This window comes from Alligator mississippiensis, chromosome 1 (genome assembly GCF_030867095.1).
Source record: "Alligator mississippiensis isolate rAllMis1 chromosome 1, rAllMis1, whole genome shotgun sequence".
NCBI classification, from domain to species: Eukaryota; Metazoa; Chordata; order Crocodylia; family Alligatoridae; genus Alligator; species Alligator mississippiensis.
In genome coordinates, this window is record NC_081824.1 from 123459425 (window position 1) to 123466276 (window position 6852).

General features: G+C 50.4%; 1 protein-coding gene across 2 annotated transcripts in view; it reads right to left on the bottom strand.

Moving 5' to 3' along the window:
• Positions 1-3595, bottom strand: part of HIVEP2 (HIVEP zinc finger 2) — a 192581-nt gene extending 188986 nt beyond the window's left edge. For both annotated transcript variants that reach the window (XM_019488388.2, XM_006278421.4), the window contains exon 1: positions 2903-3595. The gene's annotated coding sequence lies outside the window, so the exon portion shown is untranslated. The remainder of the gene's footprint in view (positions 1-2902) is intronic.
• Positions 3596-6852: the final 3257 nt, after the last annotated feature.

The following is a 6852-nucleotide window of genomic DNA, read 5'->3' on the forward strand; positions in this document are numbered from 1 at the left end:
GATCAGTTTATCAGAAAATTAGTATCCCTTATTCTGCATGTACCTTCTACTGCCATTAGGATACAGAACTATCACAATTCTAAATTAGTGCCCTTCATTCGGCATGTACTTTCCACTGCCCTTTGGAAGAACCAGAACCAGCCAAATTCCAATGGTGAAACCTGCTCCAGCCCAGAAAGAACAGGAATGGGTTAAAAACTGGGTTTGAATTACAGGAGAACTGGGGGGGGGGGACGACATAAGAGACAAGAAGCCCCCTGTAAGATTTGAAAATCATAACCTGAGGAGTCAGAATACAGGGGGATTTTATTAGGTTATTGTGATGGGCAGCCCAATTGTTTTTTTGTGGACCTCCCAAAGAGCCAAAATGTAATTCAAATGCTGGTTAAAAAAATATTTCTAGTAAAAGGTCATTTCCCATTAGTTTCATTTAAACAGTACCTCAAAAATCCCTGAAAATTGTTTTGAGAGTCATACTTTTAGTACACGTTTTATCTGGTTGATTGCTATGTCAAGACAGCAGCTTAGAAATAAAAACAATATTCTGCATATTCCTGAAATGGGGGGGGGGGGGGGTTTAGTGGCTTAAGGGTCAGAGCTTTAATATTAAAAAAGAAAAGCCCCAAACAGTTGAAGCCTTTAGGTGAGGGCAACAGTGATTGGGATTCCAGCTGCATATCGGACCCATAAGGAAGAAGGCTCTGCAAAGCAGCATTGCCATGAAAATACTGGGAAGAGAAAGGGCCTTGAGCCTCCCTAAATGGGACTCTTCATTATATCAGTTGCACAAAATGACATAATTTGGAGAATGAAGGCTTGGAAGTGCGTGGAATCGAGCAGAAAGAGGGGCTCCTTCCTCTCTGCTGCAGGTCCCCAGGTATCAAAGCGGGGTGATGCCATGCCCTGGCGGGAGGAAGGAGAGGGGCATGTCCAGGAAACGCTTGGGGAAGGGGAAAGACCTGCAGCCGGCCTGGGAGAAGCACTCTCGAGCCAGGCTGCAACCTGGGATTTCCCCTTCCCATCTGATTTTCCCATCATCCCCGAGGAACTAGAGGCCAAGGCAAGCTGGGGAAAGCAGCCTCCCTTCCCCCCCACTCCTGCCCGGGGACAACCCCTGCAGGGCAGCAGCCGGCAGTGCCGGCGGGGCTGGGCGCGGGGGCACGAGCCCGGCTGCAGGGGGGGTCGTTGTTACATAACCCGAGGGAGGCAGCCGGACCTGCAGCCACCTCTTATATAACACACTCGCTCCGGCGAGGGGGAAGCCGGTCTGGGAGGGAGGGCCGGAGCCTCCCCCATCCCCCGCGCGGACAGACGAGCCGGGCTCCCCGGGGAGCGGCTCGCCTTCCAGGGGGCAGCACATCTGCTGCGGCGGCAGCGGCGCACCCCTTCGGTCACCCCCTTCCCCGGCCTGCTCCACGTCATGGAACATTCCCGGAACGGGCCAGGGCCCGCCCCCGGCACCGACACGCTCGCGCGCACACACACACGCATGCATCTACCCCCGTGCGCGCATACACGCATGTACCTACCCCCACACACACTCACACTCATGGAGCTACCCCCATGCACGCACACACACGAAGGTATCTACCACACACACTCATGTATCTATCTCCCAGTCACACTCTACCCCCATGCACACACACGCGCGCGCGTGTACCTACCCCCACACACATTGATGTATCTACCACATACACACGTATCCTAACCCACATGCACACATATACATGTATCTACCACATACACACACCCTCATGTATCTACCCCCATGCATACACTCATACCTCTACCCCATGCACACACACACATCTACCACACACTCATGCATCTACCCCCACACTCACACTCATGTATCTACCCCATGCACACACACACGCATGTATCTACCCCCCACACACTCACTCTCATGTATGTACCACACACACACACGTCTCCATCGCCCCCACATAACCCGCCCTCCCACCTTCTTCCTCCCCCTCCCAGCCCACGCGCCTCAGCACAAATCAGCAGCCAGAGCCACCTCCAGGCTCCATCCGTGCCACCTCCCACAACTGCCCCCCACCTCCCCGGTGCCACTGGCATGCCAGCAGCCACCCCCGTGCAGCTCTGCGCGCAGCCCCACAACCCCTGCACAAGCGTCTGCAAGTGTCTCCCCCCCCACTTCTTTCCACCCGCTCCCCACACATACACAGAGTCCCTGCAAGAACACACACACACATTATATGGTCACACACGCATACACTCTACAGGATCAGACATACACCGTGTCCCTACAGGGGCGCACACACCATTTATTCCCGCACTAGGCGCCCAGCGCGGGGCCCAGGCCCGCAGCCGCCCCCCCTCCCCCCATTATAACCCCGCACATTCCAGTCCCCGGCGCAGATTACGCAAGCCCCTCGCTCCTCATCTGCATACACTTACATGCTGGGTATTCCCCACATTTCCTAACAGCCTGCCACTAACAAAGACCTTCCCTAGCCTTTCCAAGATGGGGGGGAGGGGGGGCAGGCACACGCAGTGTCCGGGGAGACCGGGGCTGATTCAAACAACAACCCCCAACTCCCCCAGAGGTGCCTTTCCAGGCTGATCTCCCACCCCCCTCCCCCCATCTACCTCCGCGGCCCCAGGGCTGAGCAGCAAGTTGCGAACAGATCCCCTTGCAAGTTGCAGGCGCAGGGTGATTTCCTGCCCCCCCTCCCCCAACTTGACAAGTACTTTCCCCTGCTCCAGTGACATATTGCATCCCTCCACCCCCCACCGCCATTCCAAGAGGGTCTCCCCCCACCTCCCAGAGGTTGTCAGCTGGTGCCCATGACAGGGGACAGGGAGGGGAGGGGAGGGGAAGGGAGGGAGGGGAGGGGGAGCAGGGGAGATCCTTGCTGGAGCAGCTGCTGCTCACCTGGGAAGCCAGCGAGGAGGAAGGAGGAAAGCCCTGCTGGTGCCCTTGTTGTGTTGCTGGTTGTTGATCCCGCCGTGGGCGCTCTGCTGCGGGCTCCTAAGGTTGTGCCCGTGGCGAGGTGGCTCGTACGGAAGGGCAGATAGCGATATTCCAGCAGCCAAGGGGCGTCTGTTTCATGTGGGTCCCTCTAGATCATTGCTCTCTCTCTCTCTCTCTTGCCTTTCTAAATGGTGAGGTTTTGTTTGGTTTGATTTTTTTTTTTTTTCTCTAAGGGAGACACAGAGGCCCGGACAGCCGCAGTTTTCCTCTTTTTTTTTTTTTTCCCCTCTGCTGGAGGGAGCCTCTCTGATCTGCAGACAGACTGGGTTATTCCTGGCACCACTTCCCAGAACAGAAGTTACAAGGAGAAGAGAGCGAGAGAGGAGGGGGGGGAGAGCTCAGCCAGTGATGTCATCGGATCCCCCAGCGCGTCCCGGGGAGGGAGGGAGGCTGAACCAGCAGATCCAGTTCTGAAGAATGATGGGCTGGTTGGTGTGTGTGTGTGTGTGTGTGTGTGTGTGTGTGTGTGTGTGTGTGAGAGAGAGAGAGAGAGAGAGAGAGGTGCACTGTGCAGACAGGGGGGGAGGAGGAGGCAGGGCTTCTGAGTGCAAAGCAGCAGCCTCTCCCAGCCAGAGGAGATCTGTTTCCCCCCCCCCTCCCCCTCCTTTGAAAAGGGAACTCCCAGGAGAGCCAGTCTCAACTTGCCATGCAAAAGTTGTGCGTCTTCCCAGCTTGAGAATTTCCTTTAAGGATGTGGGATCCTCCTCCCCCCTCCCTCCCTCCTTTCCCCCCACCCACCCCCACCTCCTTTCCCTTTCCCTGGTCAAGATCACGTTATGTGTCAGGAAGAAGAAAATAATCCTGGAGCCCCTGCCGCTGCCGCCTAGGGAGAGCGTTTCAACCTGCTGCCTTGCGGTTTCCAAGGCATTCATTCGGCTCTAACGTGTGTCATGCACTGCGTAGTTTCAATCATGGGTGGCTTTGTCCTCCCTCCCAACAGGAAGGGGGAGCAGCAGGGCTCCCAGCGGCTCCTCCAGGGCTCTTCCAGAAAGCGGGGGTTTGCCATCTGTCAGCAAAGAGCCCCCGGGGAGCCGGGTGCGTGCAAAACAAGTGAAAATCATGCCATTTGCAGTCGCAGGGCTCCTTGCTGTATAGACAGGCAGTCAGGTGACATCCCTCTTGAAGAGCACTGGATGCATGCACTGAGCTGCTATCGCAGTGTTTCTTTTCCAGGCTGCTGTTCCCAATCCAGACGCCTGCAGCAGACAGTGTAATTGCAGTGACTGGACAAATGCCCCTCAAACTTGTGCCCAATATGGTCTCTTTGCTTTGCAATTAGCTTACATGGGGACCCTGGCAGCCAATGAGCATTCAAAACGTTTTATATCCGTGGCTGTTTCTCTCTATTCTGTAGAGAGAGAGAGAGAGATGAAGGGCAGGGATAGGGGGCAATACCAATCCTTCTGCAGCAGAATATCTGTGCCTGCCTTTCCTTAGTATAGTTTCTCCCCAGCAAACATGTAAGCCAAGGGAAATCATTCCATCTTTGCACTATCTAAAGCAAAGAAGTTATTTTTTTATGCTGGTCCTCTTTCATAAAATTAAAAAGAAAAAAGTCTTTGGCATTCAGACTCGGTAGTTAAACAGGAAGAGAATGTCAAGATAAAAATAGATTTTAATGGAAGTCCTTACCTGTGTTGTTAATAGAAACCTTTTGATAACCAGAATCAGATGCCTTTGTGACAGGCAAGGATTTTTGTGGGTGATATCTTTTACTGGACCAACAATACAGGTGGTCCAATAAAAGATAACACCCATGTTTATTTTTTCACCATTTGTGCATTTTTGGTGACACGTTTTGCTCAGAGAGTAAAACTAATTTGGCTATAGTTTCACTTGGTTTCTAGGCACTTTGAGTCAATTTTACTTCCTGATTCTCTGGCACTAGCACAATGGTGGTGTTGTTTGGTTTCCCATTGCCTTGGGGAAGTGTTTATTTATTAAGTATGGCTCATTTTAATTTTGAACTAGAAAACTTCTCCATTCCTATTCTGTTTTGGAAAACTTTTAACAAAAAATTGGGCTTGCACTATGGTAATTTGATGCTGCATTACTGCCAACTTGCAGTTTTATCGCAAGTTTTGGATTGGCATTTCATATAAGCTCCAGCTCTTGGACCTGTAAGATTACATGAAAATTTAAACTTTAATTTAAAAAAGAGAAAGAAAGAAGACAGTATATGTGTGAAACCTGAAGACTGTAATGTAATCTAGAAACTAAATTTAAAGAAACCAAAAATTATTATTTTTGTTGGTTCAGTGTCATATTTTTCATGTCAGTCTCATTATTTTTTAGACCTGATTCACAATATTTTAATATTTTGGGCTGGTAATAATATGAGAGAATCTCTTAATTCATATTGTAATGTTTTACTCTCTTAGGGTCTGATCCAAATTGACCACATTAGCCTTTGGATCAGGTACAAAGGGCCTGGAGCAGCAGGTTCTCAGAACCTTGTGGACCTCATCTTGTTGCTCCAAGTGTCTTACATGATTATGACCAATAATTTTACAATGGCAGAATTATCTTTAATTAATTAATTTAATTGTAAATTAATTATGAGCAGGCCTCCACCCTGTACTTGGAGGGCTTAACCCTTTAAAGGAGTGGACCAAAAGCTAACAAAGAATTAAGTACTCCCTGATTTGTTATGCTTACATATTCTTCTTATTTTGTTTTTCAAGTTTTCAATACAAGCTGTATTATAACTGTCTTTCCTCTTTCTGAATATTTTCTGGATACCTCTATTTTGTCCAACTGAAGATCTTGAACTTGACCTGGAGATACTGATCCAGCCAAAGCAAATTACGTTGCTTTGAACCTCACCTGAGTCATATTTGACAGAGTTTGGTTTAATCTGAGATTGCCCCCATCCTGCCCACTTTCATAGTAACCACATTTACCTTGACTTTTCCCATCCTACTTCACCAAGGACTGAAGCCAGTGTCTTGGAAGGGCCTTCTGGGAAGTAGTGCACTCCTGACCTAGGGATCTGACACTTGCTCCTTTTCTGGTGCTTGCAGCATTTCAAAAGTTCATTTTCTTTCTCCCTGAAAATAGGTCTGATTGGGTACTTCAGTAATAAGTGAGGCCCAAAATCATCTTAAAGAAAGAAATGTTCATTCAAAAATGACTGAGTGAGCTGTAAGTGTTCTCAGTAATAGCTTCATAAAAGAAGGGAAACTCAGTTACTGTTGATGACATCAAAAGAAGTCTCACTTTGTATCCTGCTCTTGACATGATCTCCCTGTAGCATTTGAATCACAGCCCTCTGAAACTCTTTTTAGTCTCTGATTCTACAAGGTACTTATTGTGCGGGCCAGGGGTGAGCCGGGCCCGTCTTTGCGCACGCGGACTGTGACCAGCAGCCCGGGCACGTGGGGCCGGAGAAAACCGCGGGGCGGTAAGGTACGCGCAAGCTAGAATTAGTTACGGAGGCATAGTGGTTGATTGAAAAGATTATTTACTTACACCCAAGATGGTCGCGGTGTAGGCTGGACAGTTTCCAGGTGCAGCTCCGCTTAAATCCTCGTTGGAGGACTCTGACAAACTCGGTTCTTTGGCCCCGGAGTGGTTTAGGCTCCGCGGGTTCGGCAATTCTTTCCTCACGGAGTGGCTGAATCTCCGTGGGTTTTGTTCGGTTCCCAGGTCCCCCGGAGCTGTTAAGACTCCGTGGGTTCGAAAATTGGGCATATAGGATAGGGATACATCTAGGATTGCGCTCAGCGACGCGGAGAGGCTAGAGGCTGTTTAAACCTCTGTTGCCTGCTTAAGAAAGGCGCGTTGGGTCCGCAAGGGTCCACATCGCTTGGAGATCTTCACACAGCGCGAAGTCTCCTCCTCCTGGCGAG